Raw genomic sequence first — 20,208 nt, forward strand, 5'->3', positions numbered from 1 at the left:
CGAAAACAAGAATCTCTAACAAAAGCCAATGGCAGCATACTATGGAGTACCCCTATGGTCACCAATTTTGGTTTTTCTGTTGGACACAGCAAACTTCCGCAGCAGCACTGGTGACCCTGCCCATAAGCAGAAGGCTGCACCTCAGTTCAGGATACGCAACCATCATGCATCTGGATGCAACTTGGTCAAACATACACGAATTCCATATGTCATATCCATAAAACCGTCACTGTGTGAACATCCAACAGTTGCTACTTTAAGATGTCCAATAGTTACCTCAATGAAATATAGAGCAATTACTTTTGAATGCATTACAGGAACAGTGATCAATGTCTTATAAATAATTACTATTAAAAACAGTCCTGATCACGATTTATTTAACAAGGTGACCGGTTTCGACCACTACTGTGGTCATCTTCAGACCATTGAGTAGGAACCTCTTTCTGTTGGAGAATCACTCCAAGATGACCATAGTAGTGGTCGAAACTGGTCACCTTGTTAAATAAATCGTGATCAAGACTGTTTTTAATAGTAATTAAATATAGAGCAATTTACACAATGTGATACAGCAATAGTTTGAAATCTGAGAACTGCATATTCATAGTGATATCATAAATTAAAATTTACTACTAAAAATTGATACTGTATATTGTTTCCTGTTAAAATGTATTTAAGCTCTTGACTATGATTACAGAGAAAATACCTTTCTGTTCATAGGCCAAATATCCAAACTGTCATTATGCAATGAACTGTAAACACTGAGCAGCAAAAATTGAAAATTTTAATGAATACCTAATGGTTCGTATGACACACACACAAAACAGTGAGAAATACTTACTTTTCTAAGAATAAAAGTCAGAATCTACCTGTAATCATCATCATCATCATCATCATCATTTAAGACTGACTATGCCTTTCAGCGTTCAGTCTGGAGCATAGTCCCCCTTATAAAAATCATCCATGATCCCCTATTCAGTGCTAACATTGGTGCCTCTTCTGATGTTAAGCCTATTACTTCAAAATCGTTCTTAACCGAATCCAGGTACCTTCTCCTTGGTCTATCCTCTACTGCTGAACCCATGAGTCTCTTGGGTAACCTTGCTTCTCCCATGCATATAACATAACCCCACCATCTAAGCCTGTTCGCCCTGACTGCTACATCTATAGAGTTCTACATCTACATCTACATCTACATCTACAGTGATACTCCGCAAGCCACCCAACGGTGTGTGGCGGAGGGCACTTTACGTGCCACTGTCATTACCTCCCTTTCCTGTTCCAGTCGCGTATGGTTCGTGGGAAGAACGACTGTCTGAAAGCCTCCGTGCGCGCTCTAATCTCTCTAATTTTACATTCGTGATCTCCTCGGGAGGTATAAGTAGGGGGAAGCAATATATTCGATACCTCATCCAGAAACGCACCCTCTCGAAACCTGGCGAGCAAGCTACACCGCGATGCAGAGCGCCTCTCTTGCAGAGTCTGCCACTTGAGTTTATTAAACATCTCCGTAACGCTATCACGGTTACCAAATAACCCTGTGACGAAACGCGCCGCTCTTCTTTGGATCTTCTCTATCTCCTCCGTCAGACCGATCTGGTACGGATCCCACACTGATGAGCAATACTCAAGTATAGGTCGAACGAGTGTTTTGTAAGCCACCTCCTTTGTTGATGGACTACATTTTCTAAGCACTCTCCCAATGAATCTCAACCTGGTACCCGCCTTACCAACAATTAATTTTATATGATCATTCCACTTCAAATCGTTCCGCACGCATACTCCCAGATATTTTACAGAAGTAACTGCTACCAGTGTTTGTTCCGCTATCATATAATCATACAATAAAGGATCCTTCTTTCTATGTATTCGCAACACATTACATTTGTCTATGTTAAGGGTCAGTTGCCACTCCCTGCACCAAGTGCCTATCCGCTGCAGATCTTCCTGCATTTCGCTACAATTTTCTAATGCTGCAACTTCTCTGTATACTACAGCATCATCCGCGAAAAGCCGCATGGAACTTCCGACACTATCTACTAAGTCATTATATATATTGTGAAAAGCAATGGTCCCATAACACTCCCCTGTGGCATGCCAGAGGTTACTTTAACGTCTGTAGACGTCTCTCCATTGATAACAACATGCTGTGTTCTGTTTGCTAAAAACTCTTCAATCCAGCCACACAGCTGGTCTGATATTCCGTAGGCTCTTACTTTGTTTATCAGGCGACAGTGCGGAACTGTATCGAACGCCTTCCGGAAGTCAAGAAAAATAGCATCTACCTGGGAGCCTGTATCTAATATTTTCTGGGTCTCATGAACAAATAAGGTGAGTTGGGTCTCACACGATCGCTGTTTCCGGAATCCATGTTGATTCCTACATAGTAGATTCTGGGTTTCCAGAAATGACATGATACGCGAGCAAAAAACATGTTCTAAAATTCTACAAGAGATCGACGTAAGAGATATAGGTCTATAGTTTTGCGCATCTGCTCGACGACCCTTCTTGAAGACTGGGACTATCTGTGCTCTTTTCCAATCATTTGGAACCCTCCGTTCCTCTAGAGACTTGCGGTACACGGCTGTTAGAAGGGGCGCAAGTTCTTTCGCGTACTCTGTGTAGAATCGAATTGGTATCCCGTCAGGTCCAGTGGACTTTCCTCTATTGAGTGATTCCAGTTGCTTTTCTATTCCTTGGACACTTATTTCGATGTCAGCCATTTTTTCGTTTGTGTGAGGATTTAGAGAAGGAACTGCAGTGCGGTCTTCCTCTGTGAAACAGCTTTGGAAAAAGGTGTTTAGTATTTCAGCTTTACGCGTGTCATCCTCTGTTTCAATGCCATCATCATCCCGTAGTGTCTGGATATGCTGTTTCAAGCCACTTACTGATTTAACGTAAGACCAGAACTTCCTAGGATTTTCTGTCAAGTCGGTACATAGAATTTTACTTTCGAATTCAATGAACGCTTCACGCATAGCCCTCCTTACGCTAACTTTGACATCGTTTAGCTTCTGTTTGTCTGAGAGGTTTTGGCTGCGTTTAAACTTGGAGTGGAGCTCTCTTTGCTTTCGCAGTAGTTTCCTAACTTTGTTGTTGTACCACGGTGGGTTTTTCCCGTCCCTCACAGTTTGACTCGGCACGTACCTGTCTAAAACGCATTTTACGATTGCCTTAAACTTTTTCCATAAACACTCAACATTGTCAGTGTCGGAACAGAAATTTTCGTTTTGATCTGTTAGGTAGTCTGAAACCTGCCTTCTATTACTCTTGCTAAACAGATAAACCTTCCTCCCTTTTTTTTATATTCCTATTAACTTCCATATTCAGGGATGCTGCAACGGCCTTATGATCACTGATTCCCTGTTCTGTACATACAGAGTCGAAAAGTTCTGGTCTGTTTGTTATCAGTAGGTCCAAGATGTTATCTCCACGAGTCGGTTCTCTGTTTAATTGCTCGAGGTAATTTTCGGATAGTGCACTCAGTATAATGTCACTCGATGCTCTGTCCCTACCACCCATCCTAAACATCTGAGTGTCCAAGTCTATATCTGGTAAATTGAAATCTCCACCTAAGACTATAACATGCTGAGAAAATTTATGTGAAATGTATTCCAAATTTTCTCTCAGTTGTTCTGCCACTAATGCTGCTGAGTCTGGAGGTCGGTAAAAGGAGCCAATTATTAACCTAGTTCGGTTGTTTAGTGTAACCTCCACCCGTAATAATTCACAGGAACTATCCACTTCTACTTCACTACAGGATAAACTACTACTAACAGCGACGAACACTCCACCACCGGTTGCATGCAATCTATCCTTTCTAAACACCGTCTGTACCTTTGTAAAAATTTCGGCAGAATTTATCTCTGGCTTAAGCCAGCTTTCTGTACCTATAACGATTTCAGCTTCGGTGCTTTCTATCAGCGCTTGAAGTTCCGGTACTTTACCAACGCAGCTTCGACAGTTGACAATTACAATACCGATTGCTGCTTGGTCCCCGCATGTCCTGACTTTGCCCCGCACCCGTTGAGGCTGTTGCCCTTTCTGTACTTGCCCAAGGCCATCTAACCTAAAAAACCGCCCAGCCCACGCCACACAACCCCTGCTACCCGTGTAGCCGCTTGTTGCATGTAGTGGACTCCTGATCTATCCAGCGGAACCCGAAACCCCACCACCCTATGACGCAAGTTGAGGAATCTGCAACCCACACGGTCGCAGAATCGTCTCAGCCTCTGATTCAGACCCTCAACTCGGCTCTGTACCAAAGGTCCGCAGTCAGTCCTGTCGACGATGCTGCAGATGGTGAGCTCTGCTTTCATCCCGCTAGCGAGACTGGCAGTCTTCACCAAATCAGATAGCCGCCGGAAGCCAGAGAGGATTTCCTCCGATCCATAGCGACACACATCATTGGTGCCGACGTGAGCGACCACCTGCAGATGGGTGCACCCTGTACCCTTCATGGCATCCGGAAGGACCCTTTCCACATCTGGAATGACTCCCCCCGGTATGCACACGGAGTGCACATTGGTTTTCTTCCCCTCTCTTGCTGCCATTTCCCTAAGGAGCCCCATTACGCGCCTGACGTTGGAGCTCCCAACTACCAGTAAGCCCACCCTCTGCAACTGCTCGGATCTTGCAAACTGAGGGGCAACCTCTGGAACAGGACAAGCAGCCGTGTCAGGCCGAAGATCAGTATCAGCCTGAGACAGAGCCTGAAACTGGTTCGTCAGACAAACTGGAGAGGCTTTCCGTTCAGCCCTCCGGAATGTCTTTCGCCCCCTGCCACACCTTGAAACGACCTCCCACTCTACCACAGGTGAGGAATCAGCCTCAATGCGGGCAGTATCCTGGGCAACCACAGTCGTAGTCCGATCAGGGGATGCGCGGGACGAGCTGGCCGTCCCCGACAAACCCCCATCCGGACCCCCACAGTGATGCCCATTGGCAACAGCCTCAAGCTGTGTGACCGAAGCCAACACTTCCTGAAGCTGGGAGCGAAGGGATGCCAACTCAGCCTGCATCCGAACACAGCAGTTGCAGTCCCTATCCATGCTAAAAACTGTTGTGCAAAGAACGTCTGAACTAATCTACAGAGAGCGCAAACAAATCGACAAAATTTAAACGGTTATTAAAATACAAGATTGCCTAGTAAATGCAGTAATGCTGCTACTTGCGCACTGCTGACACTGCTCGGCGGCGGAAGGAGACTAAGCGAAATTACACTATTCAGGTACTAAAACGCGATGCTACACTCTCAAATACTATAATACGCCCGAAATTTATGAATTAAACAATGCAAGTACCAAAAACACGCAAAGAAATTAAGAATTAAACTATGTAACAAACGAGTGAGCTAGGAGTATACGACTTGCTGCTCAGCTGCTTATCCAACGGCGGCAGGGAGTACACTGACTGTGACCAACCGACACTGGCCGTTCAAAACAAAAACAGTACACAAACGACTACGCGAATTTACACTATTCAGGTACTAAAACGCGATGCTACACCTCTCAAATACTATAATACGCCCGAAACTTATGAATTAAACAATGCAAGTACCAAAAACACGCAAAGAAATTAAGAATTAAACTATGTAACAAACGAGTGAGCTAGGAGTATACGACTTGCTGCTCAGCTGCCATTGTTCCCATCTACTAGTACCTGCAATCATCCTAGCTACTATCATATCCGTAACCTCAACCTTATTGATAAGGTAACCTGAATCCACCCAGCTTTCGCTCCCATACAACAAAGTTGGTCGAAAGATTGAACGCTGCACAGATAACTTAAGTCTTCATACTCACTTCCTTTTTGCAGAAGAGAGTAGATCGTAGCTGTGTGCTCACTGCATTACCTCTGCTACACCTCGCTTCCAGTTCTTTCACTATGTTGCCATCCTGTGAGAATATGCATCCTAAGTACTTGAAACCGTCTACCTGTTCTAACTCTGTTCCTCCTATTTGGCACTCAATCCGTTTCTCTCTCTTTCCCACTGACATTACTGTATTTCAATTTTTATTTCTGATTCATATTTTGAAGCAAAATTTCCATCATCAGGGTTTCCAAGATTCACATGAGGCTTTCTGTCACGACGTGGTGAAACAATCACACCTGAAGTGTGTGACATTTTTAAATAAACATGGAAGCATTTGACTGCTAGTTACAGTAACCTTCAGCAGTACAAAATACCTTCATATTGCGAGAATCTATCTGCTCGTAGCCCACGGCCAAATTCCTCCATATTGTTTGGCTTTCATTGCACTTATATTGTCAACTATGAAAGTCAACATCCTATTTGACAAAATACATTAACACAAAGTAGTTCTTCTCTATATAGATTCTCCATTTATATCTATAAACCGGAACAACTTTTAAACAAATATCTTTGCTCACATAGGATGTTTACTTTCAATGTTTTTGTACTTATAACTGTTTATGATACAACTTACAGGAATGTCGAACTTACAGGAATGTCGTCATAGACCACAAGTGAAGCATATTCTCAAAAAAATGTAGTTTGTTTTTACTAGCAATCTTATTTTTTTTATACGACAACTTTACACATGTCAGGCATGACTGCTTCACCTGGTCATGACAGAAAGCCACATATAAATTTTGAAAACCATTTCAACATATGAAAACCTGCAAAACCAGAACACAGGAAGTCAACAAACTTACATTTATAAAAATATATATAACATCAGTTTTTCTTAAAGCAATTTTGGGGTGATGGGGAACATAAATCAGGATTGGTTGACAAACTGGGAATCCACTCCTCCTGGATGAATGCAATGTCTTAAACATCCCAGTTTATTACTCCTTTCCTTCTTTGTTCCATTTATACGTTGAAACAGAGGGAATCATGTACCTTAGTTTATGGTCTAACCTCCCTCATATATGTTCAAATAATATAATGAAAGCAGCAGATTTAGTCTGTATTTGGTGTTTACTGATTCTTTAAATTTAGCTACCATATCCTTTCTCCAGAAGAACATTGCTTCCATTGACTCAGTTCCTTTTAGACTGCCTGGAATACTTCTCACATTAAGCAAATCAGTTAATTAAAACTGTGCAGCAAGCCTCTGGAATGAATTTTCACTCTGCAGTGTAGTGTGTGATAATTTTAAACTTCTGCCAGGAAGTTTCAGCAAGCCTCTGGTTTGCTTTGATCTCTCCCTTCAAGATTACTTTAGTGTTGCATAGGGCTCTGGAAGAGTGATGTGTATCCCTATGTATTCTTACCAATGAATGATAGTCGTAAACAAAAAACTATAATACACGTAATTATATACAAGAGCAGAGCTATCGTGCAGATTTACAGTTCTGTATGCATGTGGTGAACAGTTCCAAGAGATTAAGCATGTCTTCAAAATGGTATGGCGATTGCAGTAACTTTGTGAGAGGAAGTACCTGTGTGAGGATGAATATAAGACCCCCTCGCTTTGTCAGCCTACATTTGAGAAGAGTGACATTCTTGGAATAAAGCCAAGAAATACTGACAACAGATGTAATCAGATTCAAACAAATGACATCTGAATCCTTACTCATGTGTATAAACTTGCAAGTACTAGTTCCGAGTTGTATATTCTAATTGTACGTTTGATGCTTTCTGAAAGTTGATAGTGACGAGGACAACAATGTTGATGACTATGGGTTTAAAGGGACTAAACTTCTTGGTTATTAGTCCTCAATTAACTAGAAAATGACGTAAAAAGATATGAAATGAGGAAATGAGAATTATCAGCTCCAGGTTCTGTGATAATGTCACTGTGTTTGAAAATGTATATGACAGTAGCTTTGGCCTGAGAGTTAAAAATTAGATAAAATCTAAACAGATGAAACTGCAGCTGGCCACTGAAGAATACAACACAACTGGTCATCATAGTCAGTACAGTTAAAATGAGTTGAGAAAATGTAGACTGTATGAACTACAGAGCTGATTAGCTTAAACAATTAGGTAAATAAAATACATATATACAAATTTAAAAATCCATGAGAACACAGAGATAGAAAGTAGCCCAAGGCCACCCTCAGGAAGCATAGACCTTTGGTAGCCGTTAACCCATCATCTGCAAGTCACCGAGGTAGGGAGGTAGAAAGATAGATTGATTGATTGTTTGTCTCAGATCGGCCCACAGGGCTCACACCATGAGAAAATGGGTGGTTGTAAGATGACTGCCAGAGCTGCATTGAGGAGAGACCTCTTGATGCAAATCAGGTGTGGCTAATACACAGTCAACACAGTACAATGGCATCTTTTGGAGAAGCCTGGAGAGAAGTATGCCACACCTTGGTGGTCACCTCCATTGCTTTCAGTTTCTTGAGGGTCTAGGTAGTCTGCCATTCCATTAATATATCAGTGAGTTAATTTCCTGGAATATCCATGCGGCTTCATGTCCAGATGTTATCTGCTACTATCATTTTGGAGCTGAGGAGGTCAACTAATAGTCCTTGGCTGTTAGTGACCAAAAGATTTTGGGTTAGCACTGAAATATGCCTTGTATGTGGCTTATGGAGTTGCTACAAACCAGGAAGTTCTTTGTGGCGAGAATTTTAATGTACTGCAGAGCCTATGATATAGCAACCAACTCAGCAATGTATACACTGCATGCACTCGGCTGGGAGTAATTCTGGTGTCCCTTTGTGTATACACAAGCAAAACCAACCCTGTCATTTACTATCGATCCATGTGTGTGTGTGGATGTGTGTCAACTTTGGAAGTCACGGAGAGCTGAATGTAACATGTATCTGAGAACAGCTGCTTAAGCATTTTTCTTACAGCCACAAAAGAGAGCAATCCTAATCATAGGACTCGTAAATACCACGGGGCGTGCTGAGAGGAAACTCTATAAACAAAGCCAAGAGGGGGCACACTGAGCTTCCAATTGTATCCCAGATGGTCTACCAACTTGCGGGCAATTCACAAACAGTTGCAACTGACAGGTGTGAAACAGTCAAGTAACACATATGTGTAGGCATCTGACAGGTGATGACCATGTAGTTCACTAAAGAGTTGCCCGTGTCTGACCCTCAGTGGTGAGATACCAGCTGCCACTATGAGACTGTCTACAGGGCTCGTATGGAAGGCTCCAGTTGCCAACCAACACCATTGTGGTGGACTGGATCTAACAAGCTCAGCACCGGCAGTGCTGCCAACCCTTAGAAAAAGCATACAAAGTTTAGTCAGGACAAAATCAAAGTTTTGTAAAATAGGAGAACTCTGCAGTCTGCACTCCACAAAGTGCTGCTGAGAAATCTGAGGATATTAAGCTTCCACATTCAATTTGCTTTGAGCTGGTGTACATGTGGTAACCATGTTAACCTACTGTCAAATAAAAGGGCTAAAATCCTGAAAGTTTTGATGACTTCAAGCACCTATGTAGCAAGGTAAAGTTCCAGGTGCATAAACACAATCCTGAGTCAGCGTATAATGTGAGTTTTCGCAGGAGAAAATTAATAACCACGATTCTTGCCCCCATTACGTAGTTTCTGTATGGTCCCCTGAAGTTGGCATTATGCAGTGTGCAATGATGGAGAGTTGTAATAAGGCAAAGCTAGTCCAAATACAATGATGATGAGACCATATGTCCCACTGTAGTCATGATATCTTTGATTGTAATGGCAAAGAAGGTTAGGTTGGTTTGTTTGGGGGAAGAGACCAAACTGTGCGATCATCAGTCTCATCGGATTAGGGAAGGACGGGGAAGGAAGTCGGTCGTGCCCTTTCAAAGGAACCATCCCGGCATTTGCCTGAGGCGATTTAGGGAAATCGCGGAAAACCTAAATCAGGATGGCCGGACGCGGGATTGAACCGTCGCCCTCCCGAATGCGAGTCCAGTGTGCTAACCACTGCGCCACCTCGCTCGGTGCAAAGAAGGTTACAATCAGAATCCTGGTTTTCTATACATATTGGTCGCTGATGGTAAAACCTATTTGGACCTGGAACCACTGGGGGGATAGTAACTTCTGGATAAAAATGGATAAATAACCCCAGAGCCCAAATTTGTGCAGTGTAGACAGGATGTGATGGTGCCAAGTGTTATCGTACTACTCCTTTAGATCAAATAAAGCAACAATCAAGTGTTGGCAATGGGTGAAAGCACTGCGCACTGCAGATTCCAGATGAAACAGTTTATCCCGGTTTCAGGATAGGAATAATAATAATCTCCCACCATTGAGGAGGAGGAGGAGGAGGAGGAGGAGGAGGAGGGGAGGGGGGGGGGGATGGAGACAACATAAATGCTCCTTCCTGTCAAATGTGACTGAAAATACTGAGACTGTGTTTTATGCCTTTGTTGCTAAGGTGTTTAAGCATTTGATTAGGGATTTTAGTGGGTCCACGGCCCATGTCCTGACACACTGTTAAGGCACTGCAAAACTCCAATTCACTAAGTGCTAAATGGAACACTGTATGATACAAAGCCTCATGCATGGAAGGATAAGGAGTTTTGCTCTGACAGATGTTTCCAGGTCAAGAAATCGGAATGGTTGTAGTTACTGCACGCATACACTTTGGCAATGTGTGTGTGTGTGTGTGTGTGTGTGTGTGTGTGTGTGTGTGTGTGTGTGTGTGTGTGTGAAACATTCAGCAGTGACCATGGGATTAATACAATGTCACCACTGTGGGAGATACCAGGAAATACTGTGGACAGTGGGTGACCACAAATGCAGCTTAGTGTAGTCCATAACTGAGACAATGGAATGTGGGCACAAACATACGATATATGCTGTTGTTCTCAACACTCCTGATTTTCCTTCTTTATGAAAAATCATGCCTTCACTTGAACACTCTTGAATGCCATTAAATGTTCTGTAGAGGGGTGGTGCTTGTGTCATTTAGGTGTCCTGCAGAATTCTCTCATAGTTGCAGTTATTTCTTCAGACCATCCTGGCACCATTGCAATAGCCTGAATTATAGGGTATCACTGCTTCTGTGTCATGTATAATTGTGTTAATAACACATTGTACCACTCCTTCAATATCCTTCTCTTGACTTGTTTCAATAGTTGCTTTGGAAATGAAAGCTTCCAGCCAGCTTTTGAAGTGACTAACTTGATACATGTTCCATTGGGGTGTTGAGCAAGAGAGAGTGGCTGATGTCACAGGATGGACAATTGGAATAAGACAGGCACACTGGCACATCTACCAATATGGAGAGGTTTGATCTGTTTCAATGTGGATCACTCTTGCTGCTGACACTCACTTCTATCAGAGGCTTACCCTACAGATGTGACCCCACCACGAGAAAGGGTACGAGCGCTTGGTGCCTCACTCCGTGGCATACATGGGGATGCTACTGCTTGGGCATCAGCGGTGTGATCCTCGCATTGTCAGGAGGCTATAATCATGTGGGTACATGATGCAAACCCCCCTTCCAATGTATTGACTACTGCGTGGGATTTTGGGTGTGAATGTAAATCCACTATAAATGTAGGTACAGAAGATCACAGCACATGGTGTATAGATCAAGCCCTTTCCCAAATGGCCATTTCTGTGAAATTTGGAAGAGTGGATGTCAAACCTTAAAAAGGGCCATAAATAATTAAACCAAAAAAGTTGAGGAAAATTAAATGAGCTAAAACTGATGGGTATCCAAATAACAGCTCAGCCATTAATGTAAAAGCTTCACTAGGCATAAGACTCCTTTTAGTCATCTCTTATAACAGGCAAGGAATAACTGCAGGTCTATTCCGATCCTCATCATTACCAGATGGATCCGGAAGTTACTGTACATGATTATCCGTGAAAGATCAAATAATTATTCAAGAAAAGCACACGTATTACAGTTCCTTCTAGTAAGAAAAGACCAGTGAGGAGATGAAGTCTAGTACTGTCAAGTCCAAGGAAAGGGTCAATAAATTAAGAAGGACAGCAGAAGAATATTAAATAATACACTGAATCAAGTATGCCTATGTCCAGTTTAATGGATACACTGCACCACTTGATAAAGACTGGGGAACACTTCAGCTGCATTCAGCAGCATGGCACGTGGTATGCACTATTTCTCCCAGAATATTTCCAATAAAGCCAAGTTCTCTTTCAATAGGCCTACAGAAATTGAAAGTGCTTTGAGTGCTGCTTCAGTTTCTGGAGGACAAAGGTCTAGAGGTGAAAGATATAGTATAGGAATTTGAAACCATAAACTACTAACATCTACCACCTCCCCCCCCCCCCTTTTATTCTCTACTGTACAGTGTACCACTCAACCCTCCCTGATTTCAAGGACCCAGGAGAGAAAAACCATAGTAGATATGACAGTGAAAAATGCACCACATTGTAGAGCATCTCAAAGAATTTATATTCCCTCACCAGAAGTACCAAGTATCGTCGCCAGAGTGCAGCTTGGTCACATGAAGTGAAAATAGTGACTTCGCAGCAGTGCACGCAAGCAGAGTAGTGTAGATTGCAGAAACAAAATCACTGATTACTGTGCAAAGAAATTATCGTCGTGTGTATGAATGTGGTCCACCTGATGTGAAAACAATTAAGGAATGGTATAAGAAGTTTATGGCAACAGGAAGTGTTCTGAAACATTCTGGTTGTGCATGTTATGGAATTTCAGAAGAGACTGTGAAGGACATCACACAAAAGTTTCTCAGAAGCCCACGTAATCACACATCCGAAGACGCTGGTAAACTACACAATGCAATGTTGATCGAGGTACATCAAGTTGCCTAGATGCTTGAGGAATTCACTTATATGGGCTTCTGAGAAACGTTTGTCTGATGTCCTTCACTGCCTCTTCTGAAACTCCATAACATGCACTCCCAGAATGTTTCAGATCACTTCCTGTTGCCATCAATCCTTTATTGTTTTCACAAACTTCCTATACCAAGCCTTAATTGTTTTCACAACAGGTGGATCACATTCATACACATGACAATAATTTCTTTGCACAGTAATTGGTGATTTTGTTTCTGCAAACCACACTACTGCTTGCGCGCACTGCTGTGGGGTCGCCATTTTTACTTCATATGACCATGCTGCACTCTGGTGACGATACTTGGCACTTCTGATGCAGAAATAAAAATTCTTTGAGATGCTCTACAATCTGGTGCATTTTTCATTGTTGTATCTACTGTGTTTTTTTCCCCCTGGGTCTTTGAAATCACGGAGGTTTGAGTGGGACACCCTGTATTACTGTATGTGTAGCCTGAAAGACTCAAAGAGAACTTGTTAAAGGAGTAAAGGTAGTCGTCACATAGTTGGTATGCATGCAAACAAGAATGAGGACACTGCTACTTTCTGAACAAATCGTTTTTCAGAGTGATTAGAATACACAACACAACACACACACACACAGTGTGTGTGTGTGTGTGTGTGTGTGAGTGAGAGTGAGTAGAGAGAGCGAGAGCAGGGGGGGGGGGGGGGGGGGATAGGGTTGGCCAGTGTGAATTTCAGATTTTTTTTAATTCTCAAATGTATGGTATATGTGTGAGTATTTTTATAGTTGTTGCATGTACTGAAATTGTTTGTGATGGAAGTTATTATGGATTTTGGGGTTGTCCTTTTTAGTGTTTGGTAATTGTGTTGGCTATGGGTTTAACATCATTGGTTAGGTTACACTACATTTTTGGTATTAGTTATGTGAGCGAGTTTTGGTTTGTTGTACTGTGAATTTTATATGAAACAGTTAGGGTAAGTGAAGGTTTGGATAATAGATTTGACAATTTTAGTGTGTTGGTGTTAAGTACCACAGGTTTTGTTTCAGCTATCAAGTAAGTCAAATGAAATTTTTGTTATTGGATCTTGGAGTTGTGTGTGGGTTTCTTGGTACCGAGGGCTTCACTTTAGCTACAGAGGTCAAGTGATCATGGACCTTGCCGTCGGTTGGCGGTTGGGAGGCTTGCGTGACTCGGTGATACAGATAGCCACACCGTAGGTGCAATCACAATGGAGGGGTATGTGTTTAGAGGCCAGTCAAACCTGTGGTTCCTGAAGAGGGGCAGCAGCCTTTTCAGTAGCTCCAGGAGCAACAGCTGATCTGGCCTTGTAACATCAACTGTGCTAGTACTGGGAATTCTGAAAGCAAGGTGAAACTACAGCCATAATTTTTCCCGAGGGCATGCTGCTCCACAGTGAGGTCAATGATGATTGCATTCTCATGGGTAAAATATTCTGGAGTTAAAATAGTCCCCTATTCAGATCTCTAGGTGAGGACTACTCAGGAAAATGTCATTACAAGGAGAAGTAAAACTGGCGTTCTACAGATCAGAACATGGAATGTAAGATTGCTTAATTGGGCAGGTAGGTTAGAAAATTTAAAAAGGAAAATGGATAAGTTAAAGTCTGCTATATTGGGAGTTAGTAAACTTCAGTGGCAAGAGGAACAGAACTTCTGGTCAGGTGAATACAGCTCATACATACAAAATCAAATGGGGGTAACACAGGTGTAGGTTTAATTACAAATAAAAAAAAAAAAAAAAAAAAAAAAAAGGAACATGTATAAGCTACTATGAACAGCATAGTGAACACATTACTGTAACCCATCACAGTAGCACAAGCTTATATGCCAACTAGCTATGCAGATGATTAAGAGATTTAAAAAATCTATGATGAGTTAAAAGAAAATACTCTGACAGTTAAGGGAGATAAAAATTTAGTAGTCATGGGGGACCCGAATTTGATAGTAGGAAGCGAAAGAGAAGGAAAAATAGGAGGTAAATATGGACTTGGGGAAAGGAATGAAAGAGGAAGCAGCCTGGTGGAATTCTGCACAGAGCATAATTTAATAATGGGTAACACTTGGATTGGATTGGATTGTTTTGGGGAAGGAGACCAGACAGCGAGGTCATCGGTCTCATCGGATTAGGGAAGGACGGGGAAGGAAGTCGGTCGTGCCCTTTCAAAGGAACCATCCCGGCATTTGCCTGGAGCGATTTAGGGAAATCACGGAAAACCTAAATCAGGATGGCCGGACGCGGGATTGAACCGTCGTCCTCCCGAATGCGAGTCCAGTGTTTAACCACTGCGCCACCTCGCTCGGTCGGTAACACTTGGTTTAAGAATCATGGAAGAAGGCTGTGTACATGGAAGAGACCTAGAGACACCCAAAGTTTTCAGAGTGACTGTATAATGGTAAGACAGAGATTTCTGGAACAGATTTTAAATTATATTACATTTCCAGGGGCAGATGTGGACTGTGAGGACAATTTATTGGTTATCATCTGTGGACTAAAACTGAAGAAACTGCAAAGAGGTAGGAATTTAAGGAGTTGGGACCTGGATAAACTGAAAGAACTAGATGTTGTAGAGTGTCTCAGAGGGAGCGTTAGGGAACAATTGACAAGAACAAGGGAAAAGAATAGAGTAGAAGAAGAAAGGATAGTTTAGAGAGATTAAACAGTGAAGGCAGCAGAGCATCAAGAAGGTAAAAAGACAAGGGCTAGTAGCATTCCTTGGGTAACAGATGAGATATTGAATTTAATTTATGAAAGGAGAAAACATAAAAATGTAGCAAATGAAGCCGACAAAAGGAAATACAAATGTCTAAAAAAAAAAAAAAAAGAGAGAGAGATCAACAGGAAGTACAAAATGACTAAGCAGGAATGGCTAGAGGACAAATGTAAGCATGTAGAAACATATATCACTAGGAGTAAGATAGATACTGCTTAGAGGAAAATTAAAGAGACCTTTGGAGAAAGGTGAACCACCTGTATGAATATCAAGAGCTTGGATGGAAAACCAGTCTTATGCAAAGAAGGGAAAGCAGAAACGTGGAAGGAGTATATAAAGGGACTATATAAGGGAGAGGAATATTATGGTTGGTTGGTTGGTTGGTTTGGGGAAGGAGACCAGACAGCGAGGTCATCGGTCTCATCGGATTAGGGAAGGACGGGGAAGGAAGTCGGCCGTGCCCTTTGAAAGAAACCATCCCAGCATTTGCCTGGAGCGATTTAGGGAAATCACAGAAAACCTAAACCAGGATGGCCGGACGTGGGATTGAACCGTCGTCCTCCCGAATGCGAGGAATATTATGGAAATGGAAGACAACATAGATGAAGATGAGATGGGAGTTATGGTACTGTGTGAAGAATTTGACAGAGCACTGAAAGACCTAAGTCAACACGTCCCAGGAGTAGACAACATTCCATTAGAACTACTGATAGCTGAGTCGACACATGTTCCAGGAGCAGACAACATTCCATTAAAACTACTGATAGCTTTGGAAGGGCCAGCCATGACAAAACTCTTCCACCTGGTGAGCAAGATATATGAGACAGGTGAAATGCCCCAGACTTCAAGAAGAATACAATGATCCCAATTCCAAAGAAAGGAGGTGCTGGTACGTGTGACAATTACCAAACTATCAGTTCAATAAATCACGGCTAAAATACTGACATGAATTCTTTATAGACAACTTGAAAAACTGGTAGAAGCTGATCTCGAGGAAGATTTCGGAGAAATGTAGGAAGACGAGAGGCTATACTGACCCTAAGACTTCTCATAGAAGATAGCTTGAGAAAAAAATCAATCCTACATTTACAGCATTTGTAGACATAGAGGAAGCCTTTGACAATTTTGACTGGAATACTCTCTTTCAAATTCTAAAGGTGGCAGGGGTAAAATGCAGGGAGCAAAATGCTATTTACAATTTGTAAAGAAACTAGATTGAAGTTAGAGTCACGGGGCATGAAAGGGTAGCACTGATTGAGAAAGGAGTGGGACAGGATTGTAGCCTATACCCAATGTTATTGAATCTGTATATAGAGCTAGATAAAATTAGAATGGGAATTAAAGTCCAGGGAGAAGAAACAAAAACTTTGAATTTTGCCAATGAGACTGTAATTCTGTCAGAGACTGCAGAGGACTTGGAAGAGCAGATGAACTCAATTGACAGTGTCTTGAAAGGAGGATATAAGATAAACATCAACAAAAGCAAAATAAAGATAATGGAATGTAGCTGAATTAAACCAGGTGATGCTGGGGGAATTAGATTAAGAAGCGAGACACAAAGTAGCAGATGATTTTTGTTATTTGGGCAGCAAAATAACTGATGATGGTCGAAATAGAGAAGATATAACATGTAGACTGGAAAAAGCAAGAAAAGCATTTCTGAAGAAGAGAAATTAGTTAACTTCGAATATAGATTTCAGTGCCAGGATGTCTTTTGTGAAAGTATTTGTACGAAGTGTAGCCAGGTATGAAAGTGAAACATGAATGATAAACAGTTTAGACAAGATGAGAATAGAAGCTTTTGAAGTGTGGTGCTACAGAAGAATGGTAAAAATTAGATGGGTAGATCACGAACTAATGAGGAGGCACTGAATAAAATTGGGGAGAAAAGAAATTTGTGGCACAACCTGACTAGAAGAGAATGGTTGGCAGGACACATTCTGGGACATCAAGGGGTCACCAATTTAGTATTGGAGGGGACGGAAGAGAGAGAGAGAGAGTGTGTGAGTGTGCGTGTGTGTGTGTGTGGGGGGGGGGTAAATATTGCAGAGGGAGGCCAAGAGATGAATTCAGTAAGCAGATTCAGAAGGATGTAGTCTGCAGCAGTTTCTCAGGAAAGGAGAGGCTTGCACAGGATAGAGTAGCATGGAGAGCTGCATAAAACTAGTCTTTGGATTGAAGAACATAACAACAAGGTCAAGAAAAATTTCCAATACCAATGGTTTTAACTTTTGCATTTTGCAACAGTGTTGATGATGAAAACTTTCGGTGCTTAATTTTTCATTTATATTAATTTTGAATGTTGTCATTCTTATTGTCGTATATTAGTTAATTGCTGCCCAAAACCTCCTATTTGCCTCAACAGTTTCATTCTGTTGCTAGAGTAAACTATTTCGTGTGTTACTTAAGTTTGTTCTTAGGTGTAACGAGTGACGTCGTGGTCACTGTTTTGTATATGCTTGAAACAGAGATTTCCACCCACTGATGACATCACACGTCAAAGCAGACAGGTGAAATCGCAACGTTCATTGACCCATTGTTTGAAAAAAATCCACACAACTCTTATATGAAATGAAGAAACACGGAATTAAGGCTTGAAGAAAAATAATTAGCCTATGTGGCGTTTGGACTGGCAGCTAGCTCTATGCTCGTCAACAAATAAGTCTTTGTATTACAAATTCGCGCATAGGTACCGTACCACAATTTCAAACCCAAGTACAAAGATATTAACATTTAGGAATTCTGTCGACATATGCTTCACATATTTCATCTCACGTAATCAGTATCAGTCATTCTGATTGTGAATGTAACAATTTGTTCCAGAAACAATACAACAGTTATCCATCCATAATTTACTGGATGCTTATGCAGTAAAAGTGAGTATCTTACCATGGAGAAAAAGAATGTGAGCAAACAAATGATTTCCACTTCCCCCACTAACAGGTGAGAACAAGAAATACAAATTAAGCTGGAATGAGATTTTCACTCTGCAGCGGAGTGTGCGCTGGTATGAAACTTCCTGGCAGATTAAAACTGTGTGCCCGACCGAGACTCGAACTCGGGACCTTTGCCTTTCGCGGGCAAGTGCTCTACCAACTGAGCTACCGAAGCACGACTCACGCCCGGTACTCACAGCTTTACTTCTGCCAGTATCTCGTCTCCTACCTTCCAAACTTCACAGAAGCTCTCCTGCGAAACTTGCACTTTGGAAGGTAGGAGACGAGATACTGGCAGAAGTAAAGCTGTGAGTAGTGCTTCGGCAGCTCAGTTGGTAGAGCACTTGCCCGTGAAAGGCAAAGGTCCCGAGTTCGAGTCTCGGTCGGTCACACAGTTTTAATCTGCCAGGAAGTTACAAATTAAGCTGTTTAGTGTTTGAAGGAATTCAAGAAGATTAGCTTTAGCCAACACACATCCATGTGTGATATTGTTACTACTCCCTACTCTCATGATTGTCAAAACAAAAGCATTCTAACATACTAATTCCATACCTCTATATCATGAAGTACATATTTGCCATAATATTGGCAAAGAGCATTATGACAATAGCTATTTCATTCAAAGCTACAGAACTAGTAGGAGCTTCACGGAAATGTTCACTTCTAGCAATAGGCATTGGCTAAGAAGTATTTATGACTAGTCAACTGAAACCTGAACAGTTATTTAACATTGGTATGTGAACATGCGGACATTAAATTTATAGTTACCGGTATTCACAAAGCATGCAGAAGACAGTAAATCTGACATTGAATTTATATGTTTTGTGTACCCACAAAATAGAACAACTTGTTAAAATATTCAACGTCATTTGCCATACAGTACTTTATGGTAAGACGCCGGCGAATTCTAGTACATGCACGGAAATAATTGGAATAACGTTCGAAAAATTGTCATTAATGAAACGAAGGGGGAAGGAAGGGACATCAGTGTTTAATGCCCCGTCGACAAATCGGTGATTTGGAGACGGATCACAAGATCGGAGTACGAAGGGATGGGGAAGGAAATACGCAGTGTCCTTTTCAAAGTAACCATCACGGAATTTGCTTAGAGCACTTGAGAGAAACCAAGGGAAACTTTCATCTGGATGAATATGTCACTTACAGAGTAGTACATTATGTTCCTAAATCAAGCTACCAGCATCAGCTTTGGTTTGATTAATGTGGAGCCTCTGGTAATTGGTAAAATAAGTACAAAGAGCAGATAAGTCAAAGGTCTGCTCAACTGAATCGCTCCCTCAAAACATATTTACCGATTTAAGTAAATGTTCTTCTGCGCGCCAAATATTGCCATCCAAACATAACGTTGATGCTTTCTTCAATCCATCATAAGTTGATCTTTTGTTATTAGTCCCCGAAATATGGTAAAAATCACGTGTTACTTCACATGTTTTACTTGTACAACGTTATAACACATTTCCCACGTTCTCACATGTACACTTCCCGACTTCTTGTTGCCACACAAGGCACAACACAACACCCACACCACGTTCTTGGAATTCCAAATAGTATCAAAAGCAAGATGTTCTGCGTTTGAGGTATTCGATGTAGGCTTTGCATTGTTTCCACAGCCAACGAAAACTTGCACATGTCGGCTGGCAGTTACTAGTCTAAGTTTTTTTAAAATTTATCCATCAGCAATCCTTGATGGAAGCCTTCGGTTATGAAGACAATGGTTTTGTTTGTTATATAATAACTTTTGATTCTCATTCTCAAGCGAAAATGAACGCAAAGTTGAAGGTTTATCAGGGAAAAAGTTTTGATGTAGACGTTGGTGGGAGGAACCATAGGCTATTCTATTTTGTTACATAGAAAAAGACAC

The 20,208-nt window shown here is 41.7% G+C and overlaps 1 protein-coding gene across 1 annotated transcript in view; it reads right to left on the minus strand.

Moving 5' to 3' along the window:
* Window positions 1-19,906, minus strand: part of LOC124776294 — a 41,891-nt gene extending 21,985 nt beyond the window's left edge. The window contains exon 1 of the mRNA XM_047251210.1: window positions 19,640-19,906. The gene's annotated coding sequence lies outside the window, so the exon portion shown is untranslated. The remainder of the gene's footprint in view (window positions 1-19,639) is intronic.
* Between the last annotated feature and the right edge of the window lie 302 nt (window positions 19,907-20,208).

Source organism: Schistocerca piceifrons, chromosome 2 (assembly GCF_021461385.2).
Source record: "Schistocerca piceifrons isolate TAMUIC-IGC-003096 chromosome 2, iqSchPice1.1, whole genome shotgun sequence".
Classification (NCBI taxonomy): Eukaryota; Metazoa; Arthropoda; class Insecta; order Orthoptera; family Acrididae; genus Schistocerca; species Schistocerca piceifrons.